The 18,037-nt window shown below is 40.7% G+C and overlaps 3 pseudogenes; all 3 read right to left on the bottom strand.

The window, feature by feature from the left end:
- Window positions 1-13,415, bottom strand: part of LOC148353460 (uncharacterized) — an 86,547-nt pseudogene extending 73,132 nt beyond the window's left edge.
- Window positions 13,416-15,250: 1,835 nt separating this feature from the next.
- Window positions 15,251-15,394, bottom strand: LOC148353459 (U2 spliceosomal RNA; annotated as a pseudogene).
- A 278-nt stretch (window positions 15,395-15,672) lies between these two features.
- LOC148353458 (U2 spliceosomal RNA) lies at window positions 15,673-15,762 on the bottom strand (annotated as a pseudogene).
- Between the last annotated feature and the right edge of the window lie 2,275 nt (window positions 15,763-18,037).

Raw genomic sequence — 18,037 nt, 5'->3', positions numbered from 1 at the left:
GGCTGAAACACGTTGACAGATTGCTCCCTGGAAGTACTGAAACGCGCCTTCGAGCCGTTTGTTGTCAGAGCGTCTGCGAAACTTCTGCTAGAATCTGTGTGATATAACTATTCCTGTGAATCTTAGTTTTTGCCTGTGTTTTGATCCTGTTTGATTTCATTCTACCATCGATCCCCGGATCGAGTGTGCGCGCATTCTTCTTCTCCCCAATGAATTGTGAGTAACGTTACGCGATTGGGTTCTTATTCCTGTTTCCTGTCGTGGAAATGGGGGGAGCTAGATACTCCCTACGCTCTGAATTAGTCAGGGGGGGGTTTGTCATGGTTGCCATGGCGCTCAATTGGCGCCAGGTTCTGTCACGGTTGCCACAGAGCCCAATTGGCCCCGCCTACTGACACCAGCTGACATGCGTTGACAGATTGCTGCCGGACTACTTAAACGCGGTCTTGCGAGTTGACTGGTGTCAGAGCGTCTGTAAAACTTCTGCTAATCTCTGTGTGATATGCCTAGTCCTGTGAATCTCCGTTTTTGCCTGTGTTTTGACCCTGTTTTATTTTTGGCCCGATCTGTTTGATTTCAATCTACTTCCGCGACCATTGATCCCTGGATTGAGTGTGCGTGCATCCCTCTTCTCCCCAATAAAATTGTGAGTAACGTTACGCGATTGGGTTCTCATTCCTGTTTCCTGTGCTGGTTCGTGACACGGTGTGTACAAAATTTTTTGACCTATACTATTTTAGAAAATTAACTTTGGTATGATAACTCATGTATTAGTGCCAAATGAAATCAATGTTTCTTTACAGAATGAAAGCACCACCAGAGTCACTAAATATTACACACTGTCCCTTTAAATGCTGTGCAGCTTTTTTTTTTTTTTTCGTGGTGGCACAGAAAACGGTGGACTGCCCTTTTCCACATTGCATACTGTCTCAATTCAAAACACCACAGTGATGTCTGAAAACATTAATGATGCCCTTCAAGGGTAATTAGTCGAAATTTTGCCATCAAAATTCATATGATACATAACAGGAGCAAAACAAGTGGTTTGTTCCTTGTCGCCCGGAATCTACAGTACGTACCGCCAACCTGCTAGTAAAGAGAATAAAAGCAGCTCTAAGAGATGGGAGGCAAACTGTCTACTTTGATAATTAATTTAATGGTGTGTGGAATATTATGGAATGCAGTTGCATGATTTTGGGGAGGAACACTACGGGTTCGGTGCGTAATTAAAAAAAGAAGTTCTCTATTAATCCCTTTGAGTGTTATGTTTTCTAAATGACTGGCCCCCAAAATACAGAGATGTGAGACTGGAGAAGTTTCCAGAGGTTATTGCCAGGAGAATGCAGGTGGCGCTGGCAAGTAGCAGACTGGCTGGAATCACCATTCAAGGGACAACTGTACAACACCTCAGGTAAACAATTGGACAAAACCTCAGGTAAACATCAGCAAAATAAAGTCCACTTAATCTTCTCAACCGATGACAGGGTGATAGTTTAGAACTAGAATTTGCTGCTCAGGGTTCAGACACTTTTTTCACTGCCAAATTCAACCACTTTATAAGGACTTTCAAAGCCAATTTTCCGTTCTTTCCCAATACCATAAAAAGAAGAAACCCAGCGCTGATCAAAAGAACGAGAACTTTTGTCACGATTGCCTGCTCGTTTGGCGCCACCTGCTGCTCGTTGCCTGATTGGCTCCCTTCCTATTTAAACTCGGTGCTCTCATTCACTCCTTGTCAGTCCGTCAGTGAACCTCTGCACTTGCAAGAAAAGCATTTTGACTCTGTCCGGGATCCTGCTCGTGTATCCAGTATCCGGTATCGATCCCATCTGCCCTGTCCTGTCCAGTATCCTGCTTGTCTCCCCCTGGCTTCCAGTTTTCCCGTGCATGACTTCTCGGCTCCACTTCCTCTGCCCAGCGACTGCCTAATCGCTGGCGTTTGTGTTCCCACGCATGACTGCCTCGCTTCCGTAAAATAAAGCTTAGTGTGAAAACATTCCGCGTTTGGGTCCACCCTCTGTTCAGGTTCTGACATTTTTGATCTTAGATTAGAACCCCAACCTTATTTTGGAACCCTAAAATTGATTTTAAAATCTTACTTGCAGCCCAAACCCACATCTAACCCTAGCTGTAACCCTAGTCTTAACCCTGTTTCAAATCGTAACCCTATTTTTAAACCCTACATTTAGTTTAGAACTCTAACATGGATCTCAAACCCTAGCTCCTAGCCCCAACCATATTTCAAACTGTAACCATAGCTCCAAACCTACTCTGGAAACCTACTGTATATTCAGTTTAGAAGCCTAATGCGGAACTCGAAACCTAGTTCCAACACCTTACTCTAGCTGTAACCCTAGCGGCTAGGGTTACAGCTAGAGGGCCTAGCCTCAACCCTATTTCAGGACCCTAAATTCAGTTACTATCCTGAAAAGGAGCTTACACCTTAGTTTCTATGCCTAGCTCCAAGCCTGTTTTGGATCCATTAAATACGTTTAAAACCCTTATTTGAAGCCCAAACCCTAGCTCCTAACCCGAGCCCAACACCTAACCCAAGAAAATGGCAAGAGTTACAAGCATTTAGAAGCACCTAACGTAAAATTCACGCTCTTTTCAAATTTCAAAAACACGACACATTAAACTTCAAGCATTTTCAAGGATTTTAAGCACCTGCAAAAACTCTGATCACAATAAGAATTTAGCCCTAGATATAAGGCGGCAATATGTGGCAAATTTGCATGAAAAATTAATTCAGTGAGAAAAAAAATGTTATGATGAACAACACCCCTTGTTTTTGACTCCCTGTTACCTTTGCACATTGTTTTTACTCAAACATTTTGGGCCATGTTCTAAATGGTAGAAAAATCAATACAAATAAAAATCAGAGCATAGTGCGGTATGTCTCCTTCAAAGTTAAAAAGAACAAAAATATTAATAATGATAATCAAGGTACTACCTCCGCCTCACATTACTGGCGTAGCTCCTTAGGGTCCATTTCGTTTTGCTGCCCATGCTGCTCAAAGCTCATGAATAACCAAGGTGATGCGATCGTTCTCTACATTAAAAACTTCTACATCTAGATTTAGATCCCTTAACTCGACCTCAGGTGAGAGAGCACTGAAAAATTTAACAGCCTGTAGAACCTTCTTCACTGCCCCTTCCACAAATTAAAAAGTAATTCACATCTCGGCTACTTTCGAAAAAAGCATCGCTGCTGACTGCTGCGAGCCTTACCTTTTTAGACGAGGGTTTTAAACAAACAGACACCGTACCTTGCTTATGGGGGCGAAAAATCACCCTCCTTATTGCATTAAGGCAATTAAACCATCTTGGCCCTAAATAATAAACTCCCAAACTTGCAAAGAGTGTTTAATATTTCATCTTTTATTCAGGTTCAGGGAGTGCTTCTATGGTGAATGCAGACCTCTCCGTAGTGCAGGTGGGTTTCAATATGAGGCTTTTAGATGGCATAAAGAAGGTGGGGCGAGTTGGGTAAAAGCCATTGGCTGAATAATGAATCACTTACCTGTGTCCTGTGCCAAAAACAAAGAAAATAGATGATAATTTCGATCGGCGAGGTTATAAAGTAAATTCAAAATAGGGGTCGGGATATAAAGTACAAGTGCTGAAACGAGCTAAGGAGGGCAACACCATTTAAAAGATGAGAAAATACTATCTATATATCTATATACTGAAACCATATCACCCTAGTGAGAGGTGGCTAGAGTCAAGAACACACTCACATTCACCAAACATTTGTTCCACTTCACTCTTCTCAACCTGACACAGAACATTAAGCCCACAACACAACAAAGGGTGAGTTGCTGTGCCATGCAACTCTTTATTAGCTGAGAGGCCGGGGCAGCATACACTGGTTTAACCCTTCTACACCATATAGTTCGAGCCCACTTTGGCTCCCTGCTGGCCCCAGAATGCCACCAAGGAGCCCATTTTAGCCAGTTCGAGCTGCGGCACTATTAGTCTTTCTTTACTATCCTTTGCCATTCACACATATATATATATATATATATATATATATATATATATATATATATATATATATATATATATATATATATATATATATATATATATATATATATATATATATATATATATATGCCTAGCACACACTTTCGCATCAATTCAATTAGAGAAAACACTACAATGCATTTATTTTCTCTCTTTTCTCATTTTAAATAAAAGTTGGGTTTTTATATAATTTCACAACCACAGACTGCTTGAAAAAAAAACAATTAGGTGTTTTGGGAGCTTCAAAACGCTCAAAGCTCTGCATTTCTGGGTCTTGTCCACAAATATTTTACTTTTTCTTCAGGCATTATGTATTGCAAAACATATTTTACAAATAAAGGGACTAAAATTCAGCACACTTTTACCGTATCCGTTGCCCCATTGATTTTGTTGTTCCCAAATAAGCGACACCCCTCCCCATGCACTGTCTTGCAATCAAACAGATTTTATAATTCTAAATACGGCTTTGATGCAATTATATACAGTAGGGAGAATATCAGTAGGAATAAATTCAGTGGTCTCGTAATCTGCGCATGTTACTGTATTCAGTTGTACTTTGGAGGTCAATATTAACTTGCTGGCAATTGAGAGTTCTATGTTACATCATGAGAGAAGGAGGATCTGTTAGCCACCAGAAGACATTGTTATTCATGTATATGACACTAAAGACGAGCACAATAGAATTGGTCTAGCATAATAGGGCGTGCCGCACAATTTGCAGAAAATCGGAGACTTTCATGTGCTCCATATGGTCGTGAAAATACAGTGATCCTTCGACTATGTGCGCTCACTTCTCACTTGCAGAGAACTGAGGTGCCATGCTCAACTGAACCAAATTGTACGATGTCAGGGTCATTAATCTACAAATAAAATGTAAGTGCTATTGAGAAGTAAATTAGGCATGAAGTCAATAATAGCCACAAAAAGGACAGCGTCCTATTTAACAAAAATAAACGGGTGTCTGTGTAAGGAAGTGTGAACGTGTGGTTGTTCTTGCCTGTAATTAGACTAGAAAGGGATTTTACTGTGTGACGCACATACTTTGTGCTACTTTTGAGATGTTCCTATCTATGATCAATGATTTTTTTGTTTCAATGGACTGCTATAAAGTAACATAATTTCTGCCATTCTGCTTCAACAATGCGCACACAGCTTCAATATTTTGTATGTTTTTCAGAGGGTCTGTGTCTAAATTGTTTAAAATAGAATTTTGAATTATTAATTTTTGCTTGTTATAATTTATTTATAACTCTGAAGAGTTATTATTTTTAATTTTTAGTTTTTTGCTTTTTAAATTTTAGGGATTTTGTGTTATTGGAATTTATATCTGATATCTATTGTCCTGGTATTGATAATTCACTCCTCCAGTGATTTCCTTAAATCCGCGCTTCTCTATGTAGATGAATCAGCCCTTCTCTCATTCAGAGCCTTCAACTGCTCTCTAAGTTTATGCTTGAATCGTGACTGAAGGGCACACTTTTAGCACCTCTGCTTCATCCTGCGTGCCATGCAGAAAAGATGGCCAAACCTATGCTCCAACTATACTAGAAGCTAAAATGACAGAGGAAAACAGAAACTGCTGTCAGCGTGCACTTTCTTTAAGAATGCAAAAGGACATTTTGTTTTAGATTTTACGCACAGAACAGATTTAAAGTCAAACAACAACACAAAATCTCTGAATACGCAAAACAATAAAATATATATTAAAACAATTAACTCCTCAGTGTTATTACATGTTGAGAATATTTGTGTATTATATGGATTACCTCATGTGTAGTTTCTTCGATTTTCCACATGTTGAGTTTTTCCTTGCCCTCATGTAGGTTTTAGATCAGGGGATGGTGTAATAATAGTCTGTAGTCTGCAATAATCTGTGGTCTGTACAGCCCTTTGAGAATCCTTGAGATTAAGGGATATAAACATGATTTATGAAAGATAAAATGCACAAAAACACAACAAACTGTTTACAATTCTAATTCTATTTTAACCAATTTACATAGATTTTCTGAAAAACACTAAAAAAATATGAATTAAAAAAAGTCAAAGATCAACAGTCTCTAAGATTGAATGCACTTAGCTTTAACGCATATAATATAATCAATTAGCCCAAATTTGTCTCATTTTTTTCTATTTATACATACAGTACTTTTTCTTTTTTCTCCTCGGTATTGAACTCCCAAAAAAACTTATTTTTATCAGTGCTGGATATCTTCTTCTGGAGGTACTGAAAAAAATGAAAAATTGGCCTTGAAAGTGCTTGAATATTGCCATGAAAAAGGTCTATGAACCCTATACAAGAAACTCTGCTTAGCCTTTCTGAGATTTTTCTTCTCCCTGAAGATAGCGGCCTGGCCATACATCATCAGAATTAAAGGCTAGTGTAATGACGCAGGGTCTCAGCAGCATGATTTCTGTCGGATCGCCATGCTGCTTCATTAAGGCCACTCAAGCTAACGAGGTGTGGCTGTAATAAAGTCCTCCCACCGGTCGGCCAACACTGATGAAGGGGCCGTGATCCAAAAGCCCGAGATAGAATTAGTAGCAAATAAGTTTTAGTAGAACAAAGGGACAGGGCTTTCCAGTGGGTGTGGGGGTCAAAGTGCGATTGGGAAATACGCTTAGCAGAACACACACAAAAAAAAAGATTTTTTTATGATCAGTAGATCACTTTGGTCATCCCAAAGCAAGCTGAATACAGATACGTTTGATTGCTGCTTAAAAACAATCTTAAATACATACAGATATACCTCGGTTAATGGGGACCAGAATCACCTGTATAAGTGAAAATCCACGGATTAACGTCGCACCTACGTAAGTGTTGAATTTACCTCAAGCTGACTGACAGAATAAAGGTAGAATAGAATAGGTAGAATAAATAGTTTTATTGTGATGATACAAAATTTAAATTAGAGGGCCTTTTGCTTTTTGTGTGAGAAAGCAATTTAGAGAGCGTGCGGCTAGCTGTGTGCTAGCATCAGATATCCTCTATTGAAGACAGATCTCCGTGATGATTAAAATTAAACCATGCCGGATCTGGCGTAGTTAAGATACAGGGTCCGCAGTTGATGCTTCGAGAGTTGTTAGCTTAGCTGTTAGCGGTAAGTCGGACCAGCAGCACCTTAATCTGTCCCTTGCTGTCAGAACACAATGCACGATAAGATATAAAAATAAAGACAAAAGAAATTCAATTCAAGAGTATTAAACAAAGCACGAAATAGCAATGGGTCTCTGTATACAATCATGTATTTTTTTTCATATGTGCACAAAAGATTCAAGATAATACAAAACATGTCATTTGTAATTGATGATTTACGTGAATGTCTTACAATAGAAATTATAAATGAAAAAAGGAGAAATATTGTAGTCAGTTTTGTATATAGATCACCGGGGTCAAAATTTGAAACCTTTACAAACTGGGCTGAAAAAACAATAGGCAACTAAACACTATTTATCTGGGGAGATTTCAACATCGATCTAATGAATCCAAATAAACACAAAAACATTGATGACTATATTAATATAAAGTACAGTATGAGTTTGTACCCAACTATATTAAGGCCTAGTAGAATCACCTCACACAGTGCAACACTCATTGACAATATATTTACAAATAATATTGAATTTACAAACATCAGCGGATTACTGGTTTGTGACATTTCTGATCACCTACAAGTATTTACAGTGAAAAGGTTACGAGACAAGAATAGAATAGAATATACCTTTATTGTCATTGTTACAACAATGGGTTGAATATATTGTGACAACAAAATTGGACGTGGCACTCCAGGTTCCACATTTTACAGTGAGGATAAAGAAAACAAAGAGATAAAGGAACAAAGAAGATGTGTGTACTGTCCATGTTGCATAGGCTTTGTTTTCCTCCGGAGTGGGGTGTATGGGGGGGTGAGGGACAGAGATGGCCGGATCCAACTAGATGTTTGATCTTACTGTACACACGGTGTCCAGTGTTTTTTCCCTAATTGCTCAGTCCACGTATTGAATGGATTTGGGAAGTACAGTCCTTAAACATGCCCGATTAAAGTCGCCGGCGACGATAAAAGGTCCGTCGGGGTGTGCAAGCTGCTGTTTATTGATAGCAGTGGGCAGGACATTTAGCGCTATGCTAACGTTAGTATCTGGTGGAACGTTAGCATCCGGTGGAACGTAAACAGCAAGCACAATGACCTATCAATCAACTATGGAATATGTTTGCAAACGAGTTAGAACTGAAGAGACCGTTATATCACTCTATGAGGACTTAATTAAACAAAACTGGAATGCTATATATGGTACAGAGGATGTGGATAGTGTGTTTGACATATTTTTGGTAATATTCACAAACAAGTATAACAAAAACTGTCCAATGAGTGTAAAGTAAGCTACTTTTAGTTATTGTGTACTTCTCAGAATCCTATTTTACAAATTAACTTGCTATGAAATTAACCTGTTTTTCTAATTTAATACACAAGTAATCATTCACACACACACACACACACACACACACACACATATTCTCATTCAAAAATCTACGCATTTCAGTCTTTTTCCATTGTATGTAATGTAAAGCGCATGCGTGACTCCATTGTATGTACTGCGCATGCGTGACTTTTCAATAAATACGCGCTACTGAACTGGAAGTGGTCAGAGAGATTCAAACAACCAAACGGGCCACGTTGGCCGATCTCTCTCCTACTGCAGTAGTCCTTTTAAACATTATTTCCTGCCTCTGCCTGAATTCCTTGGTCAGCCGTGGGTTTATATCTTTTTAAACTCAACATGAGACAAACTAATATTAAGAACAAATCTGTAAAGCATCCATGGATAAGTAAAGGTTCATATAATGCTTGTAAGAAAAAAACACCATATATAGAAAATTTATTAAACTAAGAATTGAGGAAGCCGAATCCCGATGTAAAACGTAGAAAAACAAATTGACAGGAAAAATAAGAGCGAGCAAGACATTATACTATACCAATTTGTTACATAATAACAAAAGAATTATTAAAGGTATTTGGGATATATTAAATAGAATAATAAAAGGAAAGAATGTAAGTAATGCATATTCAAACTATTTTATTGATAAGAAAAATGATAATAATTCAAATCAAGTTGTGGAGCATTCCAATAGTTATTTTGTAAATGTTGGACCCGAGCTAGCTGCAAATATCCCAGAGTGCAGTAGTAAGCAATTTAAGTCACTGATAAAAATTAACTCCAAGACCATGTTTTCATCTGGGGTCACGGAGTCAGAGATCTTAGACTCAACAACTGTAAAAACAAAACGTCTATGTTTGTTTTGACATAGATATGGTACTAGTTAAGCAAATTATAAATATAATTTTGAAACCATTGACCTACATATGTAATCTATCGTTTCTAACAGGCAAATTTCCAAATCAAATGAAAAGAGCAAAGGTTATACCAATATACAAAAATGGAAACAAACACATTTTTACAAATTATAGAACGGTGTCTCTGCTTCCTCAGTTCTCTAAAATATTAGAGAAACGTTGCAATAATAGATTAGAACAATTTGTAGATAAACATGAATTGATTAATGAAAGTCAATATGGTTTTAGAGCAAACAGATTAGCAACAATGGCTATTATTGATGTAGTAGAAGAAATCACCCATAGCATAGAAAAAAAGAGATACGCAGTTGGGGTATTTATTGACTTGAAAAATGCATTTGATACCATTAATCATAATATACTGTTAAAAAAACTGGAGGGATATGGCATCAGGGGCGTGGCTTTGCAATGGATTCAAAGTTATTTTATGGGGAGGAAGCAATATGTGAACATGGGAGAGTTGTCATCTGAATACTTGGACATCTGTTGTGGAGTACCACAGGGTTCTATCCTGGGTCCAAAGTAATTAAATTAAATATTAATGATATTTTTAAAGTTTCAAAACTATTGAAATTAGTAATATTGGCAGACGACACTAACATTTTCTATTCAAATGATAACTATATTTATTTGGTAACCTGTATTAATCGTGAATTAATTAACCCAAAAGTATGGATGGATATAAATAAATCATCTTTTAACATGTATTTTACAGTGCTTAATCTGGCTGTATCGGCTCGCTACAGTTTAACTGTACGGGTCAGGTGGATCGACATTTCGTTCTGTGTGCATTGTTACAAAGAATGACAATAAAAGTAAATTCTATTCTATTCTATTCTTCTTCTTCTAAGACAATGGAGGGATAAGAGAACCTCGCATCAAGGCAGCAAGGCTGATATGACAATCTGATAAAAATAAAGTGTCACGGTCTAATGTGATGAGGCCATATAGCTATTTTATAGGGAATTGGGAAAACAACTCAAGAACCTTAGAAATTATATATTCCTTGTCACATTCATACATATACATATACACACACACATATATATATATATATATATATATATATATATATATATATATATATATATACACACACACACATACCGTAAATTCCGGACTATAAGGCGCACCTGATTATAAGCCGCACCCCCCACATTTCGGGAGGAAAACGGATTTATTACATACACAAGCTGCACCGGTATATTAGCCGCACGGATCCACATTGAGAAAATAAGTCCTTTTTAACTGAGCAATCTTAATGGGGAGAGCCTGCATAGATATGTTGTTTCTCTGTTGCTTGCTGATTATCAGTTTGTCAAATTATGATTATCAGATTATCATATTATACCTCTAGCCATCAGATTGAAATGCTTGCTTCGAGGCGAAATGGCTGAGTCAAGGTTCTGACCTGACTATCACATGCCGAGGGGGGATTTTTTAAGGATTATTGTTCTATCTTCTTTATTCATTATCCGTTATCGGTCAGTTCATAATACGCTATATAGCCTAGGAGCCGGGAAAAAGGCCAAGCTAAGGTCCTAGCGGGGGAATTTAGTAAGGGTTATTGTCCTATGTTCGTTATCAGTTATCCATCATCGGTCGATTCAAAATTCAATACAAAGCCACGGGCCGAGACACTTGTTCTCAACCAAGAGGCCGAGTCAAGATCCTAGCCACAGAGCCATGCAGCGATCAATGCGAATGCACCGTTCCCGGAGGTACTGCAACACCGGGCCGATGCGCGGAGTGGACAGAGCAAGCTCTTATTCCATCTGGGGGGGGGTTAAGGGTTATTGTTCTATCTTCTTTATTCATTAGCCATTATCCGTTATCGGTCAGTTCATGATACGCTACAAAGCCTAGGAGCCGGGACTCTTACTCTCAGCCAAAAGGCCAAGCTAAGGGGCCGGTCACACAGACATTTACGGCTGAATCACGGCCAGAAATTTCTGCCTTTGAGGCGGACGTTATTGGACGCATTGAGTTCGCCATTAAGACGAGATACAGCGGTGCTCAACACGAGTTTGGAAATTCGCGTGCGGGTGGCAGCGCGAAAAAACTTTACCCTGCTCAATTCTTCAGAGCGCGGGTACACAACCTTTCACGAGCGTATTGAGGCTGAACCACGACCAAAAATTTCTGGCCGTGAAGCAGATGCCGTTGGGCGCTGTTGGACGTTTTGAGACCGCCATATAGACGAGATAGAGCTGTGCTTTACTCGCGGTCGGAAATTTTCACGTGGTCGGCCGCGTTCAAAACTTTTGAGCTGCTCAAAAGTTTGAGCACGTGTTAAACCGCGTGCCGCACACGTGGTCAACACGAGGCAATGACGCGAAAATGACGTGCTATGGCCAAGGCGTGGTTACGACGCTATAAATAGCAGCGGGTAATCACGAGCACGGTCATAGCGCAATTTGCGGAGCACACGTTCACAGTCAAGATTTGAAAATGGATCCCTGTCACCATAGAGACCTCGTCTTAATCCATTTTTATTTCTTGACAATACATTTCATAACAAGATAATAAATTAAAAATGATAAACTATTACAATAATAACATATTGGCTAATTTCAAATGACAAAAACTAAACATTCAATTTAGACATAAATCTTAATCTAAGTATTATTTCTTATTTTTTGAGGTTTACTATTTTTTTTACTGTAATATTTTTTCACATTTTTATTGCACACAATTCACACGCTTCCTTTTATTTACCAAGGAAACACAAACAATTGTTAACAATTTAACAACAACTTTATTATTATATCAAAATTATCAAAAGTAATGAAGTAAACAGCAAAGTAAACAGCAAGGCATAACATAGCCCATCTTCCACAGCTGAAAAACACAGTAACAGAAAAATATCAAACATCATACGCTACTCCGTAGCATCCTCCTGGTGCTGCTGCTGCTGCTGCTGCTGGGGAGCCTGCTGCTGCTGCTGGGGAGCCTGCTGCTGCTGCTGGGGAGCCTGCTGCTGCAGAAAAACACCACCATACTGCCACTGGCTGTACTGGTCATAGTTGGGCTGGGGCAGGTAATACTGGCTGTTACTGAAGTAGGGCTGTGAGGAGGCTGTGCAGCCTGGTGGTGCAGACGCTGAGGGGCCCGGTCTGGCCCACGATGAAGAAGGCCCTTGAGTGTCACGCCTTCTGTAATGTTGACTCTGTCCTCCATCACGCATAATATCCGTGAAGAGATCTTTCATGGCAGAGAACTGCTCCTGGGGAGCAGTGCGGAGCGTGTCAGCAACAAAGCGGATGAAGGCCTCTCGGTCTGACTGAGCCTGACACTTCTCCTCCACCAGCTTCTCCAGCAGTGCTTGGTTGGCCCTCATGGTGGAATTTAGTTCCTGGATCCAGGCCTCCTCATCCAGGCTCTCCTCATCCCTCCTCCTGGTCTTGCGCCGGCGACTACACGTGGTCGAGCCTTTTTGCGCTGCTGCAAATTCCATCTCTTCCAGGATGTTGGACTGGCTTGCTATGGAGTCAGGAGTTTCCAGTGATAGCAGCAGGCACGTGGCAGATTGATGAGGGTGTCTGGAGCCTCAGTGTGGATCGAACCTGAAACAAGTTAAAAATTTGTTTAATATAATGGCATATTGACATATTGCATTAAAACATGTTAAGACATTGCATACATTTAATCACCTCAACAATTTCTTAGAATATACCTTTTGAATATAGTTTTGCAATTTAGTTTTGGAATAAAGTTAAATGAACTTTAATAAACTGTATTATCATGAAGTTTACTGAAGCGTACAAATATATTGAATGTCTTTACAAAAAAAACAAAAACAAATTTAAAATATTTAACTATTTTAGTGACATTTCAAAACTTTTCAAATAAATGTGATAACATGTACTTACTTTTGTAGAAGGCAATGTTCTTCAGCACCCACTTATCCCTATCCGTCAATTGCTTTTTTGCCTGGCCACTCGTCTTCTTGGATAGCTTTACGAACCAATCTTTGACGTTCTTCCACCAGTTATGCAGATGCGTGTACGAGACCCCGATCTCCTGTGCTTTCATCTCCCACGCTCACTTTTTCTTGTGGTAGTCCTTGGTGCTTCGGAGCCAAAGGTAATGGTTGCCCTAAAGCCACTCAACCAGATCCTGCTCTACCTGGTCGGGGAGACTCCAAGCTTGCTTTGGAGCACCATCGGCCTTCCTCTTGCCCTTGCCCTTGCCATTCTTATTATTGCGACCTGGCTCTTGCCCCCCCTCCTCCTCTTGATGTGGGGTGGGTCCCGGGAATTTAGGAGAACCAGGCTCTTCCGACACAGGATCCTCCACTCGCATGGCACCCTCCCCAGTGTTGGCAGCGGGGGTGGTGGTGGGAGCAGTGGTGGCAGTAGATGTAACACCTGAAAAGCCAGATTAGTAAAAGTGTATTTTTGATTAACAATAATTGTTTGACGAAGATTTTAAATTTTTACAAAGTATAACATAAATTATTCTTACTATCAAGAGATTTTTCCTCCTCTTCAACTAGGCCGGCATCTCTTGGACTCGCAGCAGGACTGGCCACGAACTCGCCACGAGCACTCGGACATTCAGCGGCAGAATGGACGACAGCTTGCACCTCCACTGTGGTTCCTGACTTGGGCTTCTTGGCACACTGCTTCTTCTTTTTGGTCGTGGACCTCGTCGTTGGCCTCTTCTTCGGTGCCATAGTTTGCTATTTTTAGCTTCGCGGGACTTCGCTGTTATGATTGCTCGGCAGTATTTATACACGTGGTCTAAACACGGAAATGACGCGCAAATGACACGATGAGAGGAAGCGGAACAGTCGCCGGCGTCTTTTTTCCGGCCATACCACAGACAAACGGCGGGTTGTCAAATTTTGCGCATTTTCGATCCCGGGCAACCACGGGCAAAAAAAAAACGCAAAATTTTAGCCGTGATTCAGCCGTAAATGTCTGTGTGACCGGCCCCTAAGGTCCTAGACCTAAAGCCTTGCCGCGATCATTGCGAAGGCACCGGAGGTAATTGTTAAACTGAGTGTTTTCGATTTAAACTGAGTTTTTTCGATTTTTGCAATCCGGAGCTGGAATATGAGCTTGCTTGCAATACCGGGCCGATGCGTGGAGAGGACAGAGCAAGCTCTTATTCCATCTCCGGATAGCAAAAATCATTTGTCACATGCCTGGTTCTTAATCCATCTGGCCTCAAAAATTGAGACCGTGAATTTTAGAGTCCCGGCCTTGAAGCTGACACTTTTGGAATAATACGTTTTAGAGTCCCGGCCTTGAAGGGGGGAGGGATTTTTTAAGGGTTATTGTTCTATCTTCTTTATTCATTATCCGTTATCGGTCAGTTCTAGCCTCTGGAGGTCAGGCACCACCGGGCCGACACTTTTGGAATCATTTTTTTTTTTTGGTTTGAACAATTTTATTGACACTTTTAATAGCAATTAAACACATCCACAATTTCATTATATCATATTCTAACAATATGAGGATTGAACATTTTTTATCAACACTTTTAACAGCAATTAAACACATTCACAATTTCACCATATCATATTCTAACAAGGTTTCTGGAGGTAAAGTGAAAACGTGACATTCTGCCTTTGCTCTTTATTTCCGCCAAAGCTTTTAGTTCTTGTTTGATCGTTTTTTTGGTTTGAACAAATTTATTGACACTAATAACAGCAAACAAACAATGTGAAGTTTTAACAACCCTTCTCAACAATCTTAGGGGTTTTGGGGTTTTTAAGGGTTATTGATCTATCTTCGTTATTCATTATCCATTATCCGTTATCGGTCAGTTCATAATACGCTACAAAGCCTAGGAGCCGGGACACTTACTCTCAGCCAAAAGGCCATGCTAAGGTCCTAGCCCTAAAGCCTTGCTGCGATCATTGCGAATGCACCTTTTCCGGAGGTACTGCAATACCGGGCCGATGCGTGGAGTGGACAGAGCAAGCTCATATTTCATCTTCGAAATGCAAAAATCAAAGATAGTGACTTTATAGAAAGTACACAAAAGGCAAAAGGCCAAGCTAAGTACTTAGCAAAAGGCCAAGCTAAGAACCTAGCATCAAAGCCTAGGCAAAGCTAAGGACCTAGCATCAAAGCCTGTAACTTTGTAGATAGTGCTCAAACCTAGGATCTCAGTCTGGGGTTTTTAAGGGTTATTTATCTATCTTCGTTATTCATTATTCATTATCCGTTATCGGTCAGTTCATAATACGCTACAAAGCCTAGGAGCCCGGACACTTACTCTCAGCCAAAAGGCCAAGCTAAGGTCCTAGCCCTAAAGCCTTGTTGCGATCATTGCGAATGCACCGTTCCCGGAGGTACTGCAATACCGGGCCGATGCGTGGAGTGGACAGAGCAAGCTCTTATTCCATCTCCGGAATGCAAAAATCAAAGCCTAGGAGTCGGGACTCTTACTCTCTTAGTACCACAATCAAACCTAGGATCTCAGTCTTTTTTTTTGGTTTGAACAAATTTATTGACACTAAAAACAGAAAACAATCATGACAATCTCAACAGCAATTAAGCACATTCACAATATTATATTCCAATATTACGTTTTTAACAGCAAACACAAAGTGAGGTTTGAACAAACCTTCTCGAAAATCAAACATATTCACAATTTCATTATATAACATCTTTGTTAGTGTCAATAGATCCGTCCAGGCCAAAGTCGATTGTCCTCGGTCTGAACAAATCCACCGACACCAACAGCAGCAAAACACAGCCATCAAGCATATTCACAATTTTTTTATATTTGACAATATGACGTGACGATATGACGTTTTAACATTTTTTCCTGACATTTCCAACATCAATTAAACAATTTCAGAGTTATTTTCTTTTAACAGTAGTTAACCAGCGTGTAAAAGGCAATACTATTGTGCAAGGGCATAGCTCTGCCATCCCACCCTCCCAAGCAGCATTCTTCCAGTCCTCTGTGTGGGTCCTTTCCCTTCTGCGTGGGTCCTCTCCCTTCTGGGTTCCACAACCCAGGCCGTTGCTGCCGGGACTCCCACAGCGTAGCTCCGGCTCCCCCCTCCGGGTGGGTACAGACGAGTCTTCTTTATGGCTGCGTCCTAGGCCCGCCGCTCGCAGATTGTATGGTATCTGCAGCCATTTGGAGCACAGCCACGGGGGGGATCTGCCTGCACCTCCATACCAGCAGGTTTCTGGAGGTCCAGATGGCGTCCTTGATGGCGGCGAGAGTGAGCCAGTCCCTGGCAAAGTCGTTCCGATGCCTCCTCGACCGACTCACCCCGTAAAGCACGTACTGTGCATCAGGGACCTCTCCTGCTGGCAAGTCCGGGAACTTTCCTAGTTGTTCGGCCATTGTCCACAAGACCTTGGCAGCGCTGCACTCACAAAAAAGGTGCCTCACCGACTCCTGGGCGCCACAGCCAGGTCGAGGGCACGTCGAAGTCGCTGACATTCCTCGGTGGTGCATTACAGCTCTGACTGGGAGAACTTCATGAGCCACCATCCATGACAAGTCTCGTAGTCTGTTTGGGAGGGCAGGATGATTGACGTTGCTCCAAACCGTTGTGGATTCGCCAAACGCAAGCCCCCGCACAGGGCTTACTGTAGCTCGCTCTTGCACAATAGCAATAAGGGCCCTGTGGTTTTGTAAAGTGTGACATTCTTGTGTTTCCAAATCAAACTTCTTCAAAAAATCCCGGATAAAGAGATGTGTTGGTGGCAAGTTAAACGAAACTGGAATCAAACGATTGTCTGGTACAAGCTTTAGCTTCCGCAAATATGAGCCCATCCAAAAACGGGTCATTGCTTGACTTTTCGGGTTGTTGGGTGGGCCCACAGCGTTTTGGAAGTGGAGAGAGACATATTTGCTTCCCAGGAAAAGCTGGAGGTCAGGCACTCCTTTCCCCCCTTTTTCCTTTTTCTTTTTCATTGTATCTCTTTTTATCCTTTCCCACTTTGAGCCCCAGACAAAGCGAAAGATGGCTCGGTCCATTTGTAACAGCACGTTTCTTTTAGGCATAAAAATTAAACTGATTGACAAAAGCATTGGGAGGATGATCGCTTTGATGATTAGGACCTTCCCCTCTATTGTCAGTTTTCTTAGTGACCAAAAAACAAGTCTTTGCTTAACTTTCCTTGTCACGTCATCCCAGTTGGTCTCGCCTCCTCCATCCGCATTGAATTTTATCCCTAGGATTTTCTGGTCTGTCTTTAACACCGTCAGCGGGAGTCCTGCCTTTTCTGTCTCTTTCCACATTCCATAAAACTTCACTTGTGATTTTTCTCTATTTAGCCTTGACCCAGACGCCCTCCCAAACAGGTCAGTCAAGTCAAGGGCTCTTTCAACAGATGCGCGGTCAGTACACAAAATATTAAAATCATCCATGTACAAAACACACTTGGTAATTTGTCCCCCACTTCCTGGGATATTGATGCCTTCGACAAATCTATCTTTTCTTAACATTTGTGCCAAAGGTTCAATGCAAAGAACATAGAGAAGGGGAGACATAGGGCAACCTTGACGTACACCGCAGTTGATCTCGATTGCTTCCGATAAATTCCCGTTAATCATGAATTTGCTGTAGATGTCTCGGTATAGCAGTCCTACCCAATTGATGTATTTTTGGGGAAAACCACATTTTTGCAATACCCTGAAGAGGTATTGGTGCGAGACTCGATCAAAGGCTTTTT

This window comes from Urocampus carinirostris, chromosome 13, assembly GCF_059441175.1.
Source record: "Urocampus carinirostris isolate Australia breed hairy pipefish chromosome 13, RoL_Ucar_1.0, whole genome shotgun sequence".
In the NCBI taxonomy this organism is placed as follows: domain Eukaryota; kingdom Metazoa; phylum Chordata; class Actinopteri; order Syngnathiformes; family Syngnathidae; genus Urocampus; species Urocampus carinirostris.
This window is presented reverse-complemented; position numbering and strand designations above follow the sequence as displayed.